This window comes from Lygodium microphyllum, chromosome 3 (assembly GCF_053477565.2).
Source record: "Lygodium microphyllum isolate KBCC chromosome 3, Lygodium_microphyllum_v1.1.10, whole genome shotgun sequence".
In the NCBI taxonomy this organism is placed as follows: domain Eukaryota; kingdom Viridiplantae; phylum Streptophyta; class Polypodiopsida; order Schizaeales; family Lygodiaceae; genus Lygodium; species Lygodium microphyllum.
Window position 1 is genome coordinate 733,197 of NC_141137.1, and position 26,162 is coordinate 759,358.

Genomic DNA, 26,162 nt, shown 5'->3' on the forward strand with positions numbered 1-26,162 from the left:
TCTCTAGCTATAAAAGTATCTATGCCAAACAACCCTATACTTGAGTTAGCTAGAGAGGAAGCATGCCATGATTTGGCCTACCAATCAATGCTAAAGGATATCTCTATCAAGGATCAGAATCAAAAGTTGCGAGCTAAGTATCAGGAATTTTCCATTGATAATGGACTTGTCTACTACAGAACAAGGCTGTGTATACCAGCAAGCCAGTCACTTAAGTAGAAGATAATGTGGGAAGCTCATGATTCCCCTTTCGCAGGACATCCTGTCTATGCTAAGACTCTTAATGCAGTTAGGAAGAGCTACCATTGGGAGAGGCTCAAAGGTGATGTTCTCAAATATGTCATTGAGTGTTTGTCTTGCCAACGTATCAAAGCCGAACATGTCATGATGCCAGGGAAACTGAAACCGCTTGACATTCCCCAAATGAAATGGGAATTCATTAGTATGGATTTTGTTGTAGGCCTACCCCAAGTCCAGGGAGGATACAACTCCATCATGGTTGTGGTTGACATGCTTACTAAGGTTGCATACCTTATTCTAGTAAAGACAAACTATAAAGCCTCAGACATTGCAAGATTTTTTATCAAGGAGGTATTCAAGCTACATGGTTTACCCAGAAGAATCATTAGTGATTGTGATTCTCTTTTCACATCACACTTCTGGAGAGCTATCTTTGAAGCTATTGGGACTTAACTCTGTTTTAGCACCGCCTACCATCCCCAAACAGATGGCCAAACATAGCGAGTAAATCAAGTCATCGAGGATATGCTTAGGGCATACTGCTGTCGAGAGCTGAAGAGGTGGATTCAATACTTTCCTTTGGTTGAATTTTCCTAAAATGCTTCTTACCAGTAGAGCATTCAGATGACCCCTTTCCAAGCATTGTATGGTCATGACTGTCGAAGTCCCCTAAACTATTCTAATCCAACCCTAAGGGTTGAAGCATCAAGGCAGATGTTGGAAGAGGTGGATGACCAAATAAAGTCAATAAGACACGACATCCAAGTGGCCAAGGATAGACAGAAGGCATACGCGGATTTGAAGGATCAAGAAAGAGTCTTCGAAGAAGGAGACATGGTCTTCATTCGTGTACGCCCTAAAAAGAGTTCTCTATCCTTAGGAGATTGCAAGAAGCTAAGTCCAAGGTATTGTGGGCCATACAAAATCCTCAAATGCCTAGGATCCAATGCTTATAAATTGCAACTTCCTGAGAACCTAAAGGTTCACAATGTATTCCATATCAGCCTATTGAAAAAATATGTACCTAATCCTAACCATGTACTTGACAATCAACAAGTTGTAATGCCTAGTCAAAGAGTCCTTGAACTAAGGTCTCATAGGATCTTAGATGTTAGGGAGAGACAATTAAGATCCAGAACCTTGAGAGAATGCCTCATCCAGTGGAAAGACTATCCCGAAGAGGATGCCACTTGGATAGATGAAAGCACTCTCAACCATCAATATCCCTAGTTTGTCTCGAGATGAGGACATCTTGATTCCTCCAAGGGGGAGAGAATGTAATATTCTCAATCTAATTACCTTTTGCATATGAATGGCCTCTAAGGATTGGATAAATGACAAATTTGTTTTTTGTTATTCCCCTTATCCCCCCCGAGCCGACTACCTATGTAGGTTTGCCATGTTGACTTCTAATCTAGAGATAATGGCTCTTTTGAAAAAAATGATGAGTGAGGATCCCAAACTACTTGGGCTTGTGGATTCAGTTGTGGAAGAAGTGAAAGGTAACTAACTCTAATAGCTAAATTTATACCTAATTTTATTACTAATTCATGTGTTCTAATCCAAGTGCTAAGAAATTAAGTGATTTAGTTTGATATAGCACTTCTTTTTAAAAAATATAAGTCTCTTATGTTTCTAAACTTTGGTTTATTATGTGTACATAAAGGTAACAAAATCACAAATGATGGTACAAGAGATAATGGAACAATGAAAGCTAAGGAGGTCATTGGCCCTAATGTCTCTTCAAATCACGATACAGGTATGTGTCTTTATTTCTACTAAACTTTGAAAATTAAAATTTGTGCATATATTACATCTTGCTTTATTAGGTGATTCATTTTGAGATTAACTAGCTTTAATTAGTCTCTTTGCCTAATTTAAAATGTTCATAGTTATTCATATTTTTAAACTTTGAGTAATTGTGTGTATATATATAAACATCGATAAAAGAACAACAAAAGGTGGGAAAAGAGGTAATGTAAGAAAGGGAGATCAAGAGGTTACTTGCGATAATGTTTCTTCAAGTCAAGATGCAGGTACCAACTTTAAGGATAAAAAACTTGTACAAATTTGGTGACCCAAATTGATACAAAATATCTAATTACTTTCTTTTGTGTTATTGAAAATTTTCATAACCTTGTATTATCGTGAGCTTTGGTTAACTCTATGTATATATAGGTAAACAAGTTACTAAAGATGACACAAGAGACAATGCAAGAAAGGAAGACATTGAGATTGCTTGCCTTAACACTTCTTCAAGCCAAGAATCAAGTATTACCAGCTTTCTTATGTTGATAATGAGTCATTTTTTGAAATGGTTATACTAACTAATGATATTTGATCACTTGAGTATCAATAGGAGTGATACACATACCATCATATGATGATATCTATCGGCCACCCATGTTGAAATTTAGAGAAGAGGGTAGACTTTATGGAAAAAAGCTCTTGGCTGAATACTTTGAAAGTCAACACACTGTCATGTTCGAAAATTATCATCGAGTACATAGGTGGTTTGAATCCTTAAACCTAGATGATCTACGTTATAAAAATGCAGATAAAGAGTATATCATGAAAATCATATCAGAGAATCACCATGAGATTTTACCATTGAAGTTTACTGGATGTGAATACATATGGAGAGAGAATGACATATATGACTGGTGGAAGGGTACAAAGCAAGATGAAAGAAAGTATTTGAAGAAAAAAGATCTTTTAAAGAAGGTAAGTTGATTGTTATTTTTTTAAATTGGCTTTCCTAATATTTGAGGTGTAGATTCTTAGTTATTGAGCTATTAATCTTATGACATATAGAGAGAATTATCCACATCTCTTGGAGTGGATGATATAGATAAGCTTCAAAATGTATCAAATGACATAACATCATCAATGGTAAGATTATATGATTTATAAGTTTGGTATCATAAGTGTAGGATTGGTTCTTTTTCTCCCATACTCATTTAGGGGTGTCTATTGATGGCAGAGTGAACCATATGTTGCTACTATTGATTCTAATCAACTTGATGTATACATTTCTAGCATGGATGATATTTCGAATGAACAAGGTTTGGAAAAGGTATCTTATAATCTTATATGTTTATCATTTTTGTACTTGATTCCATATATTTTGGAGACATTTGATGTATACACATGATCTTATTTTGTTGATGTAGCCTCTTGAAGAAAGTAGCTCCTTTGAAGGACAACAATACAAGCAAATACATTTATCATTGCAGGTAATGCTTTTTAGCTCATATCTAATAACTTTCTTTGAGAATATCTCTTATACAGATACTTATACATTAACTTTCATTTCCCATAGATGAATATGTTCATGGAGGAAGAAAAGAGCTTTGAAGAATTTCAATGTTATACATCCGATGAGGTTCTTTGCTTTATATTAAATTTAAGATTGACCATATGATTCATGTTCTTAGCAGTATCTTATCCTTTACATGCTTAAAATGTAGGATGTTGAAAACGAAGATGAGACACTTGATATGAAAAATTGTGCCAGTTTTTCAAAGTTATTGTCACATGGTTTAGACAAAATAATGTACTCAACTAAACGTCAAGAAACTTTGGAACAAAGTATCCATAGTTCAAGCAATGATAAGGTATGTAACTTTTTTTTCTATATAAATGTTTTTAATGTGATTACTAATTTTAGTTTTGAATGTAGGCTAATCCAGATGATGAGATTAATAAAACATCTCAAAAAAGTCGAAGAAAGAGGAAGATATTTGATATATGTTTGTGAGAGAACAATAGCGTCATAGTTTAGTGAATAACTAAATATATGATTTATTACATAACTATTTATTTTACGTGTTGACTAGCCAAGTGAGAAGATGAAGGATCTTTTGCAACAAATGAGCATGAAACGAGGTACCAATATCAACGAAAAAGAACCAAAGGTGCTAGATGTAAATGTTTATATTTTTGTTTATGTCATACATGAAAAGCATAATCTAAATTTTTTATTTTATTTGAATTAGGAATTTAAAGATCTCCCAAACCAAGGCATTGAGATTAACATTTCAAATATTACTCAAAGGATAACTTTATTGTTAATTTATATTTTAATTAGATATATATAATTGTAATCATGTAGTTCAATTTGTAGCTTTGAGATTAACATTTCAAATTATGCTTAAAGGATAGCTTTACAGTTTATATATATATATATATATATATATATAGATAATAGTCATGTAGTTAAATTTATGGTTTTTCATATTATAATTCATGTCATTTAATTATCTATACATAGTATAATAAGTTACTTATTCTCTTTTTGTTATTCAATGCAGGTTAATATGACAAAAGAGAACATGGAAACCATACTTTTGAAGTATCTTGGTGTGCCTACAATTCATGATATGTACTTTTCTTTAAAGAGTACATACATGAATCTCAAAAAGATTGAAGCTAGCTTTTGAGTCTTGATTAAGGATACAAAGAAGCCAACAAGTGATGATATGATTAAGGAGATTATTTATTGGCTACTAGGAAATGGCAAAGTTGTATTAAACAAAAATAGCAATGTGCTTAGTCTAGATGATGTGGAAGTTTTAGCATAACTTCTACTTTGAGTTAAGAATTTATTGCTTTTCAACATATTGGAGATTTGAGGGATTACTCAAACATTTATTACTTTGCAACATATTGGAGATTTAAGGGATAAAACAATCAAGACACACATGTTGCTTAATTAGTTTTTAGTTCTATGCTCCTTTAAAAGTATTTTCATTTTTCTTTTGGTTGCTAGAATTAGATGTTGATGTCTTAATTTGTTTAATCTATTTTGATAATTAGATGTATGTTATTGATCCTTACTTAGAAATGATGACATTCTCTATATAATTTTCTAGTTAAAAACTTATTGTGTAATTTCTTGTTTGATATTAGCATGTCTAAGAGTAAGGGCAAAGTAGATAAAGTGATAAGGAAAAAAGAGAATTCCCACGGAATTCCCTAGTTGAAAGTACATATAAGTAGGGAATGTAAAAAATAGGAAAAATGAGAGATTTCCTTGTGAGAGTACCTAGGGAATCACCTCTATAATTTTTTTCCTATATATGGAATATTTCCTATATAGGAATTATTCCCTACATAGAAAATTTTGTATTTTCCTAGAAAGGTCTTATGTGATTCCCTACTTATTCTCACTAGGAAATGTCCCATTTTCCCTAGTTTTTACTTTCCTTGCTTATATGTATTTTCAACTAGGGAATCCCATGGGGAATTCTCTTTTTTTCCTATATGGGGATCGATTGAAAGTTCCTTGTGCAGGCTATTACAGTATTGGGTCACCAATGGTCGGGATGTATACATGGAATGGGGGCCACTTCATGGCCTGCCCCAGGGCAAGAACGCAGTCGTGCGTACTGATTTGACATCTTTACAATTAGTAGTAATAGTACATACAGGACATGATACGAGTCGCTTATTTAGAATCCTTATCATCATCATCATGTGGATATAAGTGTCTGCTAGTTCGTACAATAACTATATATTTTGGTCGCCCTACGTATAGATATTTATGTTAAAAGGTCTAATAGCTATAACTACTTTTTTAATGTTGTTTGGAAAGCAGATCACCTTGCAATATCCATAGGAGCAAGTCCACCAAGTGACAGGATTCTATGGAAGCACAGGCCGATACACCGCCCTCACCTCCATGAAGTTCGAGACTAATCTTGGCACCTATGGTCCCTTTGGGGACCAGGATGGAGTCTCATTTACCTCTGGTAGTCGAGACACAAATATTGTGGCCATCTTTTGCAGGTCGGGAGCGGCCCTCAACAGCATGGGTATTTACACAAGACAACTCTCCATCCCCCACAACTAATAGCGATGAAGTTATACAACAACGTGGAGTGGTCACCTCTATTGCTAATGATTTCAATAAGTTGCAGGGTATTGATACAACAATAAGTATGCTAGTAGGTGTACTCCTTCATCCTACATGGCACCGACTTGCCTTGCACTAGTTGTGGCAAGTCAACATCATTGCATGTATGAGTTCATAGCTGCACCACCATCACTAGGATTACATTTTAGGCACACTCCATGATGTTGTATCTCATTGCCCACAAAAATATAGTTGCCCTTTTTCTTATTTCTCTCTCACTTTGTCTCCAAATGGTGTGATTTATTGATAATTTTTTAGGAGCAAAAATAGAAGAACTTATTGAAATTGCTAGAAGCATCCTTGATGTATATTGGCAACAACAAGGATTTCTATGTAATATTTCCGCTCAAAAATATTGTTGAACTTGACTCCCCGCACGCCACGTAAAAACCTGTGCAATATCATCTCTCACATCGTAATTATCGGTAGCTTAATCCGTACCCCGCACGCGCAAGAATGAGGCCTCCGCATTGTGAAATCGAGGCCGGGGTTGAAGACCATAAAAACCTGTGGGAGAACACCCTTTTTGAAGGGGTAACTGGGATAATGATGAAATTTAAGTCAAATTTTTTTATTATTATCCCTTCCCCCAGCTGATACATGGTTGGAGGAGAGGGAGTGTGGGGAGGAATGGGCTAGGTAGAGTGGTGTGGGTTGCATGAGGGGGGGAACCATGCATAATCCACGTGGTGGAGCTTTCCTTTCCCCCCCTTGGCCTATATAAACACCCCTTAGGCATTGGGGAAGAACAGATAAGGAAGAAAGGCTATCGTGCTGAGGAGGGAGGCTGCCATATTGAAGAAACGCTGCCATTGTCATCTCCCATGTGACCCCCTGTGAGATCAAGTGAGAGGAGGATACTATCGTACTGCACGATCATGGAGGGAAGGAGGATGTTGCCGCCACCGCCTATTGTACTGCCACTGTGATCGCCGCGAGGCCGCCGCCCATCCCCGCCATCGTCATTAAGTCACTCCCCCTGTCTCCGACGCCCTTTATTTTCCAATCATTGGGCCTCCCACGATGTCTCTGCTGGTCTTCAAAAGCTTCTTTAGGAAGCTTCTAAAAGATAAAGCCCTTAGGCCTTGTTCCTACGTACCCTCCCCTGGTTTTAAAACCGAGTTCGTAAAGCCCCAATTCCTATGCAAGGGAGGAAGCAGGCGGGCTTGGAGGCTGTTTTGCCAAAGCAGAGGAAATTTAGAGATCAAGTAAGAGATCGTGGAGTTCAAGTCATCAACAATGGCTCCCAAGAAGAGGCAAGGTGCACCTACGGGTGGTTCCTCCCCAAAATTACACGTGGACATCACCATGGATCCACAAGCCCAGTTTTTACGATTTTAATCCCGCGTATAAGAAATGCTTTAAACACGCTTAATTGCATAGGGAGAATGCATTTTATGCTTATTGTTAATTCATGTGGTAGTGATAAAAGTACATTTGATAAATTATCTCTTTGAACGATGGACAAGGATTGGTGCATGTCATGAAAATTGGATCATTTGCATTTCCAAAAAGTTGCGAACATAAACTGCTTGTCCGTCTTAGGAGCTTAGTCGCATCTAACTATTTTGGTGCATTTCCAAAGTAATGAGTCCAAACACCTATTGCTTAGTGCAAGGGATGAAATTGTTAAGTGCATTTTTGATTGGCCATGGAAAGAACAAGCGTATGTCGCATTTTAGGCAATATCTTCCTTGTAATGATTCGCATGAGGAAAAGTTGTTAACACCCGCAGGATGTTATCCGAAAAGAAATTGCAAAGCACGAAAATGAATCTATGGACTTGCATGTTGCACTAGCTTGTAAAATGGAATAAGTCAACACTAGTCCTATAATATTCGCTTTGCATGAACTTCATTAACTACATTGTAGTTAGGAAAGGGTTGCTTGTTGCATATTCGTCATGCAAAAAATTCATTCATCAAGAGTTGCATTTAGGAAAGGTTGCACGGCTTATCAAAGCATGAAATTAAAAAGCTTAGATAAAAGGGTTGTAGGCATGACTCTTTGATGTAAATCCTAGTAGGTCCTAGGTAAGTTATTCTTCAAATTATCATGCGTTTTGACTTTACCAAGGAAAGATAGGGTTATTGTGAACCTTGTGGTGCGTAGAAGCAATGATTCGCATGTTTGCATATATTGTGATGTCTTGTAAACTAGTTTAGCATCTCTAGGAAAGAATCGTCCTTGTCGCAAGACAAGTAGGTCAATTTACCAAAATCACTTGTGATATTATAACTATTCGACACAATAACCACCTGAAGTACTAGCTAGGGCTTGGCACGTCAGAAATGCAGCCTAGTATCATACTTGGACGGCAAGTTGAAGCCCTCAAACCCAAAGGTCCTACCCACATTCACAAAATGTTTGGGTCAATTGGACGCTCATGCAAACAATGATCTAGGGTTTCTACCCTAAGGATCGTTTGACCTAATGCTAAAACTCGGATTGAGTTTGGAAACCCTAGGACCGAACGTTGTCGGCCTAGTACAATTAGGGTCGGGTTGGGTAAGAAGACACCCTAAACCCCGCTTCTTGTCTAAACATAATTCCTTGAACAGGAAACACCGTTCAATGGGGGTGAAATGATCCCATGGGATAGATGCGAAACTTGTGTAGCAAGTTGCAATGTCGCACAACTTTGTGGTTTATTCATAAGAGAGATTTGCCACTCCTTGTAAAGAAGTTGGCAGGTTCTAGCGCAAGTCTAACTGGCAAGAGGATAAGTAGTCATCTTGCTACATCACCTTTCTTGGGCTGATTTGCCAAGTTAAGGGAAGTTAGGTATTTTTTTGGAAGCAAAGGATCAATCAAGTCGTCGGAGCGACATGGTCGCTAGGATTTATTGTTAATTTATGAAACCTAAGATGTTGGTTAAGTTGGGTTGATAGGGTATGACCTTAACCCAAGGACAAAAGGGTGAACAAACAAACCCTTGGGGGATCTTGCCAAGTCGCAATTGATCCCGAATCGAATGTTGGATGCATTCGGAGATAAGGATTCACTCTTTAGCAGTTGGCCAAATAAACAACCACTGGATTGATTGTGCTTGTAATAGCTTAGGAGCACTGTCTGCATTGTTTGCTCAACGAACTAAAACATAGAAAGTTAATTAATGCTTCAGGTTAAAGGCCTAAAGGGAGAGGTAGAATTAGTTACCCTCAACTGTCTGCTTGACCCTAACCAAGGGGGTTGTTAGCCGCATCGGGAACGTGGACCGAACCCGCCGTGAGAGGTCTCTCCGTTGGGTGCTACTTGGAGCAGGATGACGGTTGGGTGCCAGGGGGGACTCTGTCCATAAATCCCTTGCCTTTCGGGCCCTGCACAAGAGGCCAACGCAACTCGGGATTCGATTTCGAGGCCTGTATACTAGTCTACGGGCAAAATCTTGGATTAGTAATCCCTCTGGATTGCTGGATAGCCTTCGCGCGGATTATGTATTGCCTTCGGGCGGATTATGGATTAGCCAACGGGCTGGATTATATGGATGTATTCAAAAGATAAATAAGATAACCTATTAAAAAGAAACTTGTTTGACATTGATTTTCTATGTCAAGTGCTGAGATTACGTGAAGGAACCGATGTCTAATCGGCTAATTAAGGAATCTGTTTTTTTGTGTTCAACTAAATGTGGTAGGTAATTAGACAACTAAATCAACCCTGAGGAAAGTGCGGTGGATGTGGCCATGGGTCTGTCCTATGGATGGGTGGTCCGAGTTGGCCGAGAACTTTTCTAAAGCGAAATGGACAGCAGGAAACTTCTATTGAAGGAAATGAACATCAAGGGCACTGACCTAGAGTTTAGGTTACTAGAATCCTGATTTATGCTGTTTTAGGGGAACGGAATGGGACTATGCCTTATGGGCAGAGAGGTCGAGCCTTGCATCCCTCTCGTTTCCCATTCTCCTTGAACCAAGTGCAGCATGAATCCGCTTCGTCCCTGGCGTTTTTACGTAAAGTAGTTCACTTGGGGTTCGATGCTAGTTGTTGTTTAGGAAATTGACCATTAGGGGAAACCCTGATTCAGGTCGGTCCTAAGTGGGAACAGCCGGAATACTTTTGCTATGAGGTAGACTCGGGAATTCCTAGATCGCAAACCCCGTAACATTCCATGGGAGTGCCAGGCAGAGCTTTCTAGACTCTCTTTCCGATGGACTACTCAGACGTGTCCTGAAAGGGAACAGGTGGACACGTTACAGTTGGTATCAAAGCGAACCAACGAAGGATCTGTCTTTATAAAAAAACTTAATAAGAAGAAGTAAAATAAGTGTTGATGTTAAGAACATTTCTTTACTTATCGATGTTATCTTACAGATTCATGAAGCATGGAACAGATTCATGGTGTTCCAGGTCGTGTTTATGACCCCGATGCACGCCTCGGATTATCAACGAAGGATCGATATGATGAACATCCTAGACCGCATTTACAATCCATCGCCTCTGTACGTGGAACGGAGATGGACGGGTGATTCAAGAATCTATTACATAGCTGCCCATCGGTTTGCGTACCTTCGAATCCACCTAAAGAGAATCAGGTGGTTGGAGGACCTGAAGATCGTGAAGCTGTTCATTTTTGTTGAGGCTCATATAAACACAACCTTACATGTCAGAGGTCGGAAGGTCAAGCTAAACACATATGTGTACGAGGAAGTGACCCGCATAATCCTTGCCGACAGGATCAAGGTGTTGGGACACTACGAGAAGAATGGGTGCCAAAGGAAAGGATACCCTAATCTTCCAATGACTTATCGATTCCTAAAGATCCATGACCCAAATCCATACTATTACCTAGTTCCCGTAGCCGAATGTAACACAATCTTATTCTCCCCGAATTAATGTATCAGCTTGCTCTACCATCCCAAGAAATATTGTACTCCGAAAGGACTATGTCCGTATTAATAAAATAAGACTTCTTTTTATTAATGATTATCTTGACTATGAGTATTGATAAAAAGTTAAGTAGTTAGGTTTCTTGGCTTTAAACTGAATTGGGTATGAAATATAATAGTAACGATTAGCGAGTTGTTAACGTTAAGAATCCTCTACTCAGGCACAACCCTTGGTACAGATTCCTAGTCCAACCCTTACACCAAGTACGGCCGTGATTCAGGAGAAGAACTTTCTTCTCAAGCAGATCAAGCCGCGAGAATTTGACGGGAAAGGAAGGATTGTTTAAGCTGATGGTGAGATTTGGATCGAGTCCATGGAAGATTACTTTGAAGCGACCGGCACTACACCCACCAACCAGGCAATGCTCGCCAAGCTGAAGCTCATCGGCGAAGCCAGACTTTGGTGGAAGCAATGGTGCAGAGACCAATGGATCTCAAAAGCGTCCGTTACCTGGGAGTTCAAGTCATCAACGATGGCTCCCAAGAAGATGCAAGGTGCACCTGCGGTGGTTCCTCCCCGAACTTACACGTGGACATCACCACAGATCCACAAGCCCACGTTTTACGATTTTAATCCCACGTATAAGAAATGCTTTAAACATGCTTAATTGCATAGGGAGAATACATTTTATGCTTATCATTAATTCATGTGGTAGTGATAAAAGTACATTGAATAAATTCTCTCTTTGAACAATGGACAAGGGTTGGTGCATGTCATGGAAATTGGATCATTTGCATTTCCAAAAAGTTGCGAACATAAAGTGCTTATCCATCTTAGGAGCTTAGTCACATGTTGCTATTTTGGTGCATTTCCAAAGTAATGAGTCCAAACACTAGTCCTATAATATTTGCTTTGCATGAACTTCAGTAACTAAATTGTAGTTAGGAAAGGGTTGCTTATTGCATATTCGTCATGCAAAAAATTCATTCATCAAGAGTTGGATTTAGGAAAGGTTGCACGACTTATCAAACCATGAAATTCAAAAGCTTAGATAAAAGGGTTGTAGGCGTGACTCTTTGATGTAAATCCTAGTAGGTCCTAGGTAAGTTATTCTTCAAATTATCATGCGTTTTGACTTTACCAAGGAAAGATAGGGTTATTGTGAACCTTGCGGTGCATAGAAGCAATGATTCGCATGTTTACATGTATTGTGGTCTTGCAAACTAGTTTAGCATCTCTAGAAAAGAATCGTCCTTGTCGCAAGACAAGTAGGTTAATTTACCCAAATCACTTGTGATATTATAACTAGTCGACACGATAAACACCTGAAGTACTAGCTTTGGCTTGGCACGTCAGAAATGCAGCCTAGTATCGTACTTGGACAACAAGTTGAAGCCCTCAAACCCAAAGGTCCTACCCACATTCACGAAATGTTTGGGTCAATTGGACGCTCATGCAAACAACGATCTAGGGTTTCTACCCTAAGGATCATTCGACCTAATGCTAAAACTCGGATTGAGTTTGGAAACCCTAGGACGGCCTAGTACAATTAGGGTCGGGTTGCGTAAGAAGACACCCTAAACTCCGCTTCTTGTCTAAACATAATTCGTTGACCAAGAAACGTCGTTCAATGGGTGAAATGATCCCATGGGATAGATGCCACACTTGTGCAGTAAGTTGCAACGTCGCATAGCTTTGTGGTTTATTCACAAGAGAGATTTGCCACTCCTTGTAAAGAGGTTGCCAGGTTCTAGCGCAAGTCTAACTGGCAAGAGGATGAGTAGTCATCCTGCTACATCACCTTTCTCGCGCTGATTTTCCAAGTGAAGGGAAGTTAGATATTTGCTTGGAGGCAAAGGATCAATCAAGTCGTCGGAGCGACATGGTCGCAAGGATTTATTGTTAATTTATGAAACCTAAGGTGTTGGTTAAGTTGGGTCGATAGGGTATGACCCTAACCTAAGGACAAAAGGGTGAACAAACAAACCCTTGGGGGATCTTGCCAAGTCGCAATTGATCCCGGATCAAATGCTAGATGCATTCGGAGATAAGGATTCACTTCTTAGCAATTGGCCAAATAAACAACCACTGGATTGATTGTGCTTGTAACAGCTTAGGAGCACTGTTTGCATTGTTTGCTCAAGGAACTAAAAGATGGAAAGTTAATTAATGCTTCACGTTAAAGTCCTAAAGGGAGAGGCAACATTAGTTACCCCCGACTATCTACTTGACCCTAACCAAGGGGATTGTTAGTCGCACCGAAAACATGGACCGAACCCGCCACGAGAGGTCTCTCCGTTGGGCGCTTCTTGGAGCAGGAGGACGCTTGGGTGCCATGGGGGCTCTGTCTGTAAATCCATTACCTTTCGGGCCCTGCACAAGAGTCCAGCGCAACTCGGGATTGTATCTCGAGGCCTGTATACTAGTCTACGGGCGAAATCTTGGATTAGTAATCCCTCTGGATTGCTGGATAGCCTTCGCGCGGATTATGGATTTCCTTCGGGCGGATTATGGATTAGCCTACGGGCTAGATTATATGGATGTATTCCAAAGATAAATAAGATAACCTGTTAAAAAGGAACTTGTTTGACACTGATTTTCTATGTCAAGTACTGAGATTACGTGAAGGAACCGGTGTCTAATTGGCTAATTAAGGAAGCTGATTTTTTCGTGTTCAACTAAATGTGGTAGGTAATTAGACAACTAAATCAACCCTGAGGAAAGTGCGGTGGATGTGTCCATGGGTCCGTCCTATGGATGGGTGGTCCCGATTGGCCGGGAACTTTTCTCAAGCGAAATGGACAGCAGGAAACTTCTCTTGAAGGAAATGAACAACAAGGGCACTGACCTAGAGTTTAGGTTACTAGAATCCTGATTTATGCTGTTTTAGGGGAACGGAATGGAACTATGCCTTATGGGCAGAGAGGTCGAGCCTTGCATCCCTCTCATTTCCCATTCTCCTTGAACCAAGTATAGCATGAATCTGCTTCGTCCCTGGTGTTTTTTCGTAAAGTAGTTCGCCTGGGGTTTGATGCTAGTTGTCGTTTAGGAAATTGACCATAAGGGGAAACCCTGATTCAGGTCGGTCCTAAGTGGAAATGTCCGGAATACTTCCACTACGTGGCAGACTCGGGAAGTCCTAGATCGCAAATCCCGTAACATTCCATGGGAGTGCCGGGCGGAGCTTTCTAGACTCTCTTTCCGATGGACTGCTAAGACGTTTCCTAAAAGGGAACAGGTGGACACGTTACAGTTGGTATCAAAGCGAACCAATGAAGGATCTGTCTTTATAAGAAAACTTAATAAGAAGAAGTAAAATAAGTGTTGTTGTTAAGAACATTTCCTTACTTATCGATGTTGTCTCACAAAGTCATGAAGCATGGAACAGATTCATGATGTTCCAGGTTATGTTTATGATCCCGATGCATGCCTCGGATTATCAACGAAGGATCGATATGATGAACATTCTAGACCGCATCTACAATCCATCGCCTATGTACGTGGAACGGAGATGGATGGGTGATTCAAGAATCTATTACGTAGCTGCCCATCGGTTTGCGTACCTTTTTTGCATTGAAAATGAAGCACCACACTCCCGTAACTAATTCCTTCTTTAATATAAAATTTGGTTGGAAAAGACTTCTTGAATGAGGAGAGAGAAGGAATCTGAGTATATCTTTGTAGATAATATAAAAGAGGCAAAATGAGATTGCAAAATTGGAGAGAGAAGAGGATTATTTTACTATTCTTCTCTCCTCTTATCCTTGTTTTAAGGAGGAGAGGGGGGGGCGCTAAATGGCCCATTTGTGAGTTTTTTTTTTCCTAATGTTTTTTCCTCTCGCTTAGGACAATTCTCTTGGTAATGCCCTTTGCCACTACAGCTCCTACAAAGAGGGGTATAGTCTTGATTTTTATAGGAGTTTGGGTAGTAGTATGTGGCTATATGAGCTTCTTGTTGGCATCAATAACAAATTACTAGTCCTCTAGGCCTCTTTTGTCCGCCTTGTCCCAAATTACCATTGTTTCTCCTAAAATGAGAATTTCCTCCTTAGTTTCCATCACAATTATAATTGTTTCGTGGCATTGGAGGTCTGCCTTGGGTAGGCAATCCACAAGGCCTAAAAGGCTGATTCGGTGGCCCAATCTGATAAGTAGTGTTGTTGCGATCCATGTAATTGTAACTTCCTTGCATCACATGATGATGTTGTTGTTGTTGATCGATCTTGTGCCAACAATTTGTTTCTAAATGCCTTGTTTTAAGGCATGTACAGAATGGAGGATGATCTGGAATTAATCGTGAAGGTGTTGGGCATTCAGTAGCCACATGGCCATAACCATGGCACTTACTACATCGGATATTGGATCTAGGTGGGTTTGAGGTCGAGCTACTCGAAGGCATTTGTGCATTAGCAGCTTGTGCTGTTACTGAATAAATTTCTTTCAAGGGTGCTTAAAATACACCCATTATTTCATCTTTCAATTTTCCTAAGGACTTTGCAATAATGTCTACTACTTTAGCTTCATCTAGAGTAGACTAAGACTGAGGCATAGATGGCACACATGTTTGCATCATATAGGCTAGGATTGAAGTGTATGGATTTAAAGGTACACTTGATACATTGGAACTTACAATTGCAAGTGAATTTAGGAAATGGTCACATAAGACATGTTCTTAGGCATCACACTTGAAGAATGACATTAGAGGGTACTAAGCTAGTGGTGGATGAGTTTTGAGGAGAGGCGAAGACAACAAACTGAAGCTCAAGACCAACGTGTGAGGGAAAGAGTAGCTTGATAGGAGGCTTGGCTGCTAGAGAGGCTAGCAAGGGTGAATGATTTGCTAAATTCGGGAATAGACATTGCATCAAGCTCAAATGTGGAGCTGGTTGGTCCTAGAATACCATTTGATAGAACATCATCACAAGAAAGTTAAGAAGATTCATATCAATGGAACCAAGCAGTCTCAAGTATTAGTAGCCTTGCTAGAGAGAGGAGTAGACAAAGTAGTGAAAGTATAAAAAGTGAAGCTAAAGATACAGTAGGAAGTAATGAACCATCCATTTATTGGGACTCAGAGTCGGATTTTGGATTTTTCCAATTATTTAGAGAGCCAGTGGAGGCTTCATGGATAGAGCAATTACCAAATTTTGGATGATGGTTCTAATTTAGGATTTCTTGCCAAGGAGATTCATATCAGGATGTACCTGATTTAGGATTGACATCCCTATCTATTCAGGGAGTCTAAGGAAATTGCATGGGTTGACTCTACTAAAGATTTTGGGCTAGGGACATTATTTAAAGAAACAATGGCTCATAGTCTCGTAAGGCTAGCTGATTTTACCAAACTTGGGGGACTACAAGACAGATCCTCATGTTCACATCCAAAGTTTCGAGATAACTTGTGTGGCCAATGAAATATTAGATGATGATCAAAAGTTACATATTTTTCAAGAAATGCTAAAAGATGAAGCAACCAGATGGTACGATAACCTCAAGGCTCAAAATAAAGGGACATATGTTGCGTTATTAAGAGAATTCTTAGAAAAGTTTCGATGGCAAGGTTTCCAAGATCGGTTAGCCCTTCAATTGGACTATTTATTCGAAGGGGAAACCGAAAGTGTTGAGCATTACATTGAGCCTATGGAAAGGATTATCCAAAAGATGAATCCAGTCCTTAATGAGCTTATGAAAATGTGTAAATTTATCGACACGCTTAATCTTGAAGTCCATCAACATGTTAGCCTACAAATGCCAACTACATTGATGGATATTAAAACACATGCTAGATGGTGGGAAGAAGTCCAACTCAGCCAACAATGACAAAAGAATCTATTCAAAGAACCTCGAATGGAATACCCCTAAAATTCTTGTGACTTATCCATTTTCCCTAAAGCTCCAAAGTCAAGGTTTTTGTGGTTGTATATGCACTCAATAATTTGAGAATAGTCAACAATTCTGGATCTACTTCTCCATACACTAGTTTCTCCTTCTACTCTTAGAAATTAGACCTAAAAGTTTAGCTACCTCTCTAATGTCTTTTGTGTCAAAATAAATTTTCAAGCCTCTGGATATACGAATCCAAAGCAATACATCATTTCATTCAGCCCTTCTAAACATTCGATAAGCTGTGTGATAATACCAATCAAAGTGGTATGACATACTAATCGTATTTATTTCAATTTCATTTATCAGTGCAAAATGTGTCACTAAGAAAACAATGATTTGCGTGCATTCATAATACCCCCAACTCCAAGACATCTACCGTTAACAATGGACCAAAATAATTTCCCCCCTCTACTAATGTTGTGTCTCTTGCACAATCTAACACTTGCCTTTGGTAATCTTGCGGCAAATTTCGAAAAATAGTCTCTTAAGAAAGAGACTTTCTAATCACTCATTAATTTCTTTAAAATGTACTTAGGAATTAAATATCCTAAGGAGATTTACCACCCATAATTTGAGTGCACTTGTCTCCTGGAAAATGCACAAAAAAAAGACCGGCTAAGAAACTTTTAACCAGGTTTTTGACGAAGGAAATTCGGTATGGCAGCCTCTATACTGTGCCAAACCCCCTTCTGTCACAAAGTGAATGAGGTAAGGGCATCATCTAGTCATGGAAGAGCCCACTAGGGTGCTATGCAAGAGGGAGAGGAGCTTTTGAGGGAGAAGAGAGAAAAACACAGAGAGAGAGAGAGAGAGAGAGAGAGAGAGAGAGAGAGAGAGAGAGAGAGAGAGAGAGAGAGAGAGAGAGAGAGAGAGAGAGAGAGAGAGAGAGAGAGAGAGAACTACAAAAAATAGATGAATCCATAAAACTTAAGAGGGCACAAGATATGGAGAACCCTCAAGACATAACCAATATACACAATATGGACACCAATAACATGGGCTTGTTACACTGTAGAGCATGCATAAGCTATAGTAAGGGAATGAATTGCATAAGCTCATGAAAGAGAATGGGAAAGGCTCAATAGGGCTAAAGAAGGCCTCTTGGCTCTCTCTTGCAAATTACAAAGGAGAAGGCCTCTTTATATAGGCCTTGAGGGTGTTTAGGGAGGAGGTTAAGATAGAATAGGAATTAACACCACCAAAGCTGCATTAAGGCGGTTCCACGAATGTGGAAGCTCCATCTAGATGTTTTGTTAACCAATTTTGTACTTAATCAAGTTCCATCATAGGTGAGTTGTCACCATTCTTCCCCCCATAGCTTGAGTCCAAGAGCTCTCCTATAAAAAATAATAGAGAATCTTCATAAAATAAGATCATATCTAGCAATAATGGAGAGAGAGTAGTGAGAATTCATACATTACTACTATAATTAAGGATGATTTGAGGGTGATTTAGGAGGGGAATTCTAATTGTTTATTAGCTTGAGAGAGAGGAGAAGAGAGGGGAAAGGGTTGGGAATCTAATGAATGATGTTTTATAGAAGTGTTAAGTGTGCGGAAGAAAGTGTGGGTGTGTATAAAATTGGGAGGTGGTCTCCATTAGTTGGAAAAAGTTGGTGTCCACCACTTTGGCCATATCTCCTGACTCTTAGCTCCAAAAAATTATAAAAAAATACCAACCAAAACTTCAGCTCACGCGCTACAACTTTTACATCGAAAAGTTTTTTTGGATCAGAGTGGAAGTATTTTTAAAAAATCTTACAAAATCATGTGCTTGATTTTTCTTCCACTAATACTTCCAAGAAGGGTCCCATTTGTTTAAATTATCATAAGGCTCCAAAGCCATGATATTATGAGCTTCACATGCCCTTTGGATAGCTCCAAATCCATTTCATGTCTTTTCTTTTCACATTACACATTTTCCCTTCACCTTCCTCCATTGATATTTACTCTTGACCCCCCCATGGTAAACCGATCCATGAAATATTTCCATCTAGTGATTTCTTGGATTTCCCAAGAGGTTGTTCCCACCCTCTTCTTTATTTCAAACCTCCAAATGTACAAAAAATCAATAAAGTGTTAGACAAGTATTTTTTTGTGATTTTCTCGGATCATATAGCCCCCCCAACCTAGCTAGAGATATTTATGCCTCTAGACACTCTTTGGTATCTTGAGCTGACCCCACCCTGATGTGATAGGGCTTTAAACGCCATCCATTTACCCTGGTCTTGTGCACTTTTTCCTCTATGTCTTGAAGTTTGTAGGAGCCATTGTTGAAATTTTTTGTGACCCAAAACGGTCCCTCCCACCAATAGAGAAACTTGCTGACGTATGCATTTTGACACCTTTAGAACCGAATACCTTCCTCCGTGCAGTGGCATGAAAGTAGAATTCAGAGACGTTGAAAAGGAAGAAGTAGAAGAAATGTTGGCAAGAGAGTCCTCCAGAGACTGAAGCCTTCTGTTAATCCTCTGTGGAGCACTAACAACATAGTGGAGCCAACCCCCTGATGAATGACGCAATAAAGAGACAAGCATTGGAATGAGTCCAAAGGTACGTGAGAAGAGAGAAAGCAAAAATCAAAGCTAAGAACGAGCTCGCAGGCAGAAGCAGCCTTTGACGCCCTTGCGGAACTCTTTACAGAAGTCCCAATGGCACATCAAGCCCTTCCTCTTCCTACTGGAGGTCCACTTCCAAGCCAGATCCGTCTTGGAAATATTGATGATGACAGGCCAGCGAATGTAGTTCCATTGCCAGTTTTTAAGAGAGAGTACAATGAAGACCCCGATCTTCATGTAGCAGAGTTTATGGTAGCATGTGTGGCTAACAATGCCAGAACCCCTGAGCATTGGTTAGCAATATTCCCCGCCACTTTCAAGGGCACAGCGTTTCAGTGGTATGAGAGACAAGCAGCATGAACTTTTGGCACATGGGACGACCTGAAGTTGGCCTTCCTCCACTAAATTCAGGTGTGAAGGTTTTGAAGAGTGGATGCGAGAAGAATTTATGAACCTAAGTCGATCCTCTAGAGAAAGAGTAGAAGCGTATGTCTCACGAATGGAACCCATCCTGAAGAGATGGACTAACCATAATCTAGATGATGGCATTCAGAAGGGGGTGTTTCTTAGAGGATTACAACCAGAAGTCTGTAAGCTTGTGGAGGTGCAAAGACCAGCCACATTGCAAGCTGCAACAGAAGGTGCAAGACTGTACGATGAAGTGGAAGCTAGATTGGCGATGAATCCAGGAAGAGGAGTCCTACCTCCTCTGATGCTAGGAATGATATACCCACCAAATGCAGTCCCAGGGACAGTCCCCTATCCCTACCAACAGATGCCCCCAGTATCACAGTACAGTGCACCAAATCCGCAGTGGCCATAATCAATGCCTCAAATGATGGTTCAACCACAACAACAATGGTCCCAACCAATTTCCCCAATGCCAAATCAGCAGCAACAGTGGAACCCTACCAACTGGAGCCAACAGCCAACAGTTCAAACAGGTGCTTCGAATCAAAACCAGAACAGAGATCCCTCTGTACCAGCCTAACCTGTTTATGCAGTGATTACAGAGACTCCTCAAAACCCTACTACCAGTACCTCAAGAGGAGAAAGCTTGAAGGATTACTTATCCAACTCAGTTGCAAATATAAAAAAGGAGTTGATGGATGTGATTACAGAGTAGCTACATACGCTGAAAGTGAATACTGCCAGCATATCCAATGTGGCAGGAGCAGGAAGAGATGTGATGCGGTCAAATACTTGGTGTGGTAAGTGTCATCAAGCAGGCCATTTAGCCACTGAATGTACATGAAAACCAACCATCCCTGGAGCCTTTTGTTCCTACTGTTTGCGGAAGAACCATACAGAGGATATTTGCTCTCTGAAGGAGATGCATGATAGGACAAGGAAGGAAGAAGATGCAAGATTCAACTTGCTGGAATCCAAAATGACAACACAGGATATTGGACCCAAGTCTAGAGATTTTGGTCCTAATTTCGGACCTAGAAGATTTCCATCCCAAAGTTACAGAGGAAGATAGTCTGGCGGTGGTTAGAGATCAGAAGTAGAGTGTTACAGATGCGGAGAAAAGGGACACATTTCACCAAATTGTCCAAATCCCAGAAGGTCAGTGGATTACAAGCCCATATGTAGTCGATGCAAAGGAGAAGGCCACACTGCAAAAGACTGTCCAAGTCCAGGCCCAGTGAAAAACAGTGCTACTGATAGTCCGGCCAAGGCCCAAGAGCCTACCTCCAATTTAGTGAATTGGAAGTTGCTGTCATCACGCGTGCAAAGAAGAAGGAACCACCTATCCAGAAAGAAAATAATCCTCCTGCCAGAACAGTAAAGTTCAATCTTCCACCAGAAGAATAGAACAGAACAGAGCCTGACAGTGCCGTACAGAGCACCACAGTGCCACAGAGAGTCACATAGACAGTTTCAGAGACAGGACCAGAGGTCTAGGAGATAGAAGAGGAGGAAGTGCCACAAGTTGCAGAAGAAGTCCCCATGATGCCCCTGTTGGAAGAAAAAAGGAAAATGAAAATGGGTGTTGTCCCATTCCCTAACCGGTTAGAGAAGCCAGTGGATCCTATTCAGGAATACGATCTGGTCAGAGATCTAGATACCTTTAAACCAAATCTCACATTCCGACAATTATTGATGTTGTCTCCCATTTGCCGCAAAAGGTTCAAAAGTATACTAACAAGAAGACGTGGATTAAGGATTGCTCCCTCAACAGCAACAAAGTCCAACAAAGCTCCAGAGCCTGTCAAAGAAGTGGACGTGGCTAACGCCTTCCTAGATTCGGGTATCCCAGAGACTGGCGTGTGAATAGAAGGCTACTTCATTGCAAATGCACTGATTGATGGAGGTTCATCAGTGAACATTATGACGGATGTGACAATGAAGGATCTAGGCCTACAAGGTGTGCAACCCACCCAATGTCTCATCAGAGTGGCGGATCAGAGCAGAATCAAGCCTTTGGGTATTCTCCCATATGTGAAGACTACAATGGCTGGAAAAGATTATTGGCTAACCTATCTGGTGGTGAAGCCAAACTCTTATGGTACATCCTACCCTCTGTTACTAGGCAAACCATGGCTTTTTGAAGCCAGAGCAAGGACGGATTCGTTCAAAGGAACCTTGACTTTGGGTAGAGAACCCAACAAAGTGGTTGTGAAGCTATATGGTGCTCAAAAAGGACATAGATCCACCTCCTTGGAATTATCTTCTGACTCTCCTAATGAGGCTACAGATGGAACATCAGTAGACAAAGATGCTGTCAAACAGATCATTCCCAAGAAAACAGTTGCACGTTCCTTAACAGTGGATACTGTAAGCCGACTCCCAAATATGCAAAGCCATTATCAATAGGAGAATACTTCCTGCCTGAACCAGGAACGATTTTCGAAATCACTTCTGACAGTGAGATAGAAGCATGGATGTATTTCTCTCCCTGTTACATGGCTAGAGCAGAGCCAGAGATAGAGGCAGAAGATGAAACAGAGAACCTATTCTTCTCTTACAGAGCTCCTACAGAGATAGAGACAGAGACAGAAGAGGAAGGAGACGATATGCATGAAGAAGGTTATGAAAGCGAGATGGAAAAATCTATCCCACCTGAAGAGGATACATATGAAGAAGAAGTTCCAAAAGCATGCTGTGGGACAAAATGGCGATGGTACCATTTAATCTGGTAAATGGATCTTCTCATATGCAAAATCTTTATAAGATATGGTTAAAGAAGACCAAGCCGTCTTTCAGCAGTGGCTCATGCCGCCCTCACCCACCTTTGCCAAGAAAAGATGATGATGATGCATCATGCCAACAAGCACCAGTCTCACAAACCCAACAGGCATTAGAGGGTCCCTGTTATGTGACGTTCCTGGATGCGTCATCAGAAGATGAGTCTTCAAGCCAAGAGATAACTAATCTTGAAACCAAACCCAAAACGGCTCTAATCCCATTTCAACATCTCCAGGAGCAACCTAAGTCTCCACCAAAAGAAGAAGTTGGTTCTAGTGGGACATCAGATGAGGACACAACTCCCTTGAAGGAGTCGGATCTGTATCCAGAAGCAGTCCACGGGACCTTCATCCATGAAGTAGAAGGTGAAAGGCAGTTAACTTTTGTGGATGCAGATGGCACGGAACGCAACTTGAAGGTGGGTAGCAGCCTCCCAGAAGAGGAGCTGTCAACTTTGTACAACTTGTTGAAAGAGGATTTGGACGTGTTTGTGTGGTTCTACAAAGACCTAAAGGGGATTGATCCCACAATATGTCAGCATCATATTGACTTGGAGCTTGATGCCAAGCCAGTACGGCAACGACAGAGGTGAATGAACCCGAATTATTCCACATTGGTGAAAGCAGAGCTGCTGAAGCTTCTGGAAGCCGAGTTCATCTATCCAGTGGCAAATAGTGAATGGGTTTCACCCATCGTGGTTGTACCCAAGAAGAATGACAAGCTTCGTATATATGTGGATTTTCGCAAGTTGAATTCCAAGATAAAGAAGGATCACTTTCTAATTCCTTTCACGGACCATATGTTGGACACAGTGGCAGGACATGAGCTTTATTCCCTTCTGGATGGATTCAGCGGATATAACCACGTGCAGATAGCAGAAGAGGACCAATCCAAAACAACCTTCACCACAGAATGGGGGACCTACGCTTACTGAGTGATGCCGTTTGGGCTCTACAATGCCCCTGCTACTTTCCAGCGAGTCATGATGGCCGCATTCCTAAATCATCTGCACGACTTTATTGAGGTATATTTGGATGACTTCTGTGTCTATAGTTTGATCCGTGAACACTGGGGACACTAGGAACAATGCTTTGATCAATGCCGGGAGTATGGGATTTCCCTCAACCTCGACAAATGCATCTTTGGGGTCTCTTCTGGAGTTATGTTGGGCCACATTGTCTCTGCACAAGGGATATCAATAGACCTTGCAAAGATCGAAAAGATCGCAGCTCTGACAGCACCCACCAACCTCAAACAGTTGAGGGGATTTCTAGGCCATGTGGGTTACTACAGAAGGTTCATAGCTCATTTTGCAACAAAGGCAACCTCCTTGCACAAGCTTTTGAGGAAAGATGCACAGTTTGTTTGGATGGAAGAATGTGACAAAGCCTTCAACATTCTGAAGCAGTGTCTCATTGAGGCACCCATTCTTCAACCTCCTGATTGGACGAAAGAGTTCCATGTACACACTGATGCATCAATTGAAGGCTTAGGCGTAGTTCTCTGCCAAAAGGGCTCCTCAAAGCTGGATCAACCCACCTATTATGCAAGCCGAAAAGTCATTGATAGGGAACATAACTATACAGTGACAGAGTTGGAGTGCTTGGCAATGGTATTTGCCCTAGAGAAGTTCTGCCACTATCTCCTGTCCACCCACTTTAAATTTTATGTGGATCATGAGGCCCTGTCCTTCCTGGTGAACAAAGCGGATGTGAAAGGACGACTGATGAGATGGCTCCTTCTATTCCAGGAGTTTGACTTTGAGGTAATTACCAAACCCGGTCGTTCCCATGTTCTGGTTGATCATCTATCGCGTATCCCACAGACTGCAGACAAGGAGCAGGATGCTCCAGACCTCCCTGATGCTTCCCTATTCTTGGTAGAAACTGTAACCCCCTGGTATGCAGACATTGCCAATCTGCTGGTAACCCAACAGTACCCTCCTGGCATTTCTAGTCGGGAGAGGAAGAAGCTTGTGTTAGAATCAGCCCCCTACACCCTGTTAGGCGGTGCACTGTACAAGAAAGGCAAAGATGAAGTGCTTAGAAGATGTGTTGCAGGAGATGAGATTGGGATTGTTTTGAAGGCTTGCCATGACGAGCCATGTGGAGTCCACTTTACAGGAGAAGCCACAGCCACGAAGGCTCTGCTAGTAGGATATTGGTGGCCTACCATTCATAAGGATGCCTATGAAAACTGTAAAAGATGTGATGCTTGTCAGAGAATGGGAAAACCCACAAAAACAAGTGCTATGCCACTGCAACCTATCCTTCCTTTGAAGCCGTTTGAGAAGTGGGACATCGACTTCATAGGCCCAATCAATCCTCCTACCAGACGGAAGCAGAACCGATACATCCTTGTATGTACGGATTATGTCACAAAGTGGTGTGAAGCTAAAGCACTAAAGCGGGACGATGGTAACAGCGTGGCCCTGTTCATGTACAAGAATATCATCACCCGTTTTGGCAGTCCCCTAGAGTTGGTAAGTGACAGAGGCACTCATTTCATTAATAAAGTCATGGAAGAGTTGACAGAGTTGTATAAGATCCACCATCGCAAGTCCACTCCTTACTACCCCAGAGCCAATGGCCAAGTTGAAGTCACCAATCGCATCCTTTGCTCGATCCTGACAAGAACAATTGTCGCACATCGTCATGACTGGGATGATCGACTTACAGAGGCCCTCTGGGCATATAGAACCTCCCATAAAGCAGCAACAGGATAGACACCCTTCCAGCTGGTGTATGGTATAGAAGCTGTTTTCCCTGTTGAATTGGAGTTTTCCTCTTTGAGAGTGGCTATCAAAGAGCATTTGGGGGACGATGATTCACTGCAACGCCGTCTCCTACACCTGGAATGTTTGGACGAAACTAGCAGGATGGCTCTACAGTGCATGGAAGCCACGCAAGCTCGACGTAAGGCTTACCATGACAGCTTCATCAACCACAAGGAGTTCAGGGAAGGTGATTTGATCCTAGCCTATGATTCACAATTTGGCAAGTTTCCTGGCACGCTCCAACAGTGGTGGATGGGCCCATATAAGATACTTGCTGTTAACCCTAATGGCTCTGTCCAAGTGCAGACCGTTGATGCCTTTGATGATCCCTTCCTGATCAATGGATATCGCCTGAAGAAGTACTTCCCTCCTTGGGGATCTTGACAATCACGGTCACTTGATCCTTTCCCTCGTTGGCGTAGCCATGTAACTCTTATGATTCTACTTCTAATAGCTGTTCTTCAGCCACTCCTAATGAGATGGACGCAACTCTCTGTCCCCTCAACCCTACCTTCCAGCCCTGATCTCTTATCCTCTATTTTTCACTAGCGACAGTGGCGAGGTGGGTTCTGACAAATGGTATTTCTACCATTCCCTTGCTTAATTCGAAGAGAAAAAAAAAGAAAAAGAAAAAAAATATACATATCGTTCATGGGAGAAAAGGACTTAGGTCCCTGTCATGCCGACCTATTCTTCGAGAAAAGCTGGAAACACCCTCGGGAGTAGGAGAAAAAGAAAAGAAAATCAAAAAATCTGTTATGGGA